Here is a 1,516-nt window from a genome sequence, read left to right on the forward strand (position 1 = left end):
AAGATGGGTTCAATAAATATATATATTATATTTTTGACATTTACTTTTTTGTACAAATAAATAATTTCATATGAACACAAACAAAACAAACAATTACATCTCGACCTCCATCCCTATATTGTCACAAAAATCACAATAAAAATCCAGCTCCACCGCTACCTCTTGATCCCACTGCACACACCTGCAGTAGAACCAGTGCTGGCAGAAGTCACAGCACACCCATGGCACCTCGGATCTACACTCCTGAGGGGAGCTTGCAGGCGGATCATGCTCCCCGCAGCGAGCACAGCAGGTGGTGTCTTCTTTTATAAAAAATAAAATAATAAAAATTGATTAATATGGTTTTGCAAAATGTAGAAGTTCTTCAACAACAATAGTAATTAATACAACTGAGAGAGAGAAAAGCAGATTATGAAGTACCTGAGAGTAGTGCCATGGGTGGCATGACAGACGTGACCGGTGGAGCTTTTCTCTTCCTTTTCTGTGCTGCAGTTTGAGAAAAAGTAGTGTTAAACTGAGCATGTTTCATCAAAACCCTTTTCAACTTTTTTACATCAATACCTCTGGAGGAAGCTGCAGAGGTTTTGGAGGAGGTGGAGATGACTTGAGGGCTGGTGCTATGGACTGTAGATATGTAAAGAGAGTCTTTTTTTTGTAATTGAACATGTGTTTACCTGTGGAGGTGGCTGTATTCAAAAAGTGTCAAAAAGTGAATGGTTCAAAGTTCAAAATTAATTTTTGCAGATTGTGTAAAACGCCCCCGTCAAAGGACTCCAATTCTGAAAAGGTCAAGCTTGACAACATTCAGCTGTTTTCGTGATATGTATTATCTAATGCTTACAATTTCTTTCCTTTTTGCTTACTTAGCGGTTCTATCAACATTTAGCAACTAAGCTAGCAACATTAGAAAGTCTGTTTGCTATATTTCAGAGGTAAAAAGATGGATATTAAATGAGGTGTGGTCTGTCGCGCAGTCGAATTTTACAATATACAGCGTGACCCACAAAATGTGTATGTATATAACTTTTTTTAAACTCTCAAAACCTAACTTAACTTACATAAATTGCAATGAAAATCGGTGGTCAGCTAGCTAGAAGGGTGTCTTTAGTCGCAAAACGTACAGTTATTTTCCAGTCCATTTAAATGTTGAACTCGAGGTGATTTAGTCCTCCAACCGCTAGAGAGTGTCCGAAGTTAGGGGGTGTCCGATGTTGGGGGAAAATTAGCTATTTTCTTTGTCTCCTCTCTTATAACATTATAATAAACATGCCATTTAGCAGATGCTTTTAGCTAAAGCGACTTACAGTCATGCGTGCATACATTTGATGGCAAGTGAGGGTTTTCAATCAATGGAAGTTGCATGCTAGCCTGAAATCCAGAACCTGTTTCGCTAACTCTCGGTCAGGCCAATCTCAATTTGGGTAGCAATTGAGATCTTTCCATAATTAGTAAAATAAATCTATTGTCCCTGTCTGTTTGACTTGTCAGAACTTCTGCAGTCAAGCTGCTCTGGAGG

General features: G+C 38.7%; 1 long non-coding RNA gene across 1 annotated transcript; it reads right to left on the bottom strand.

Moving 5' to 3' along the window:
- Nucleotides 1-206: 206 nt before the first annotated feature.
- Nucleotides 207-697, bottom strand: LOC311150141. Its single transcript, XR_014615080.1, has 4 exons — nucleotides 675-697; nucleotides 562-624; nucleotides 421-486; nucleotides 207-302 (listed from the first exon to the last, which is right to left on the bottom strand). It is a non-coding gene; the product is annotated as an uncharacterized lncRNA (long non-coding RNA).
- Between the last annotated feature and the right edge of the window lie 819 nt (nucleotides 698-1,516).

The sequence above is a fragment of the Coregonus lavaretus genome (assembly GCF_964263955.1).
Source record: "Coregonus lavaretus genome assembly, chromosome: 22".
Taxonomy (NCBI): Eukaryota; Metazoa; Chordata; class Actinopteri; order Salmoniformes; family Salmonidae; genus Coregonus; species Coregonus lavaretus.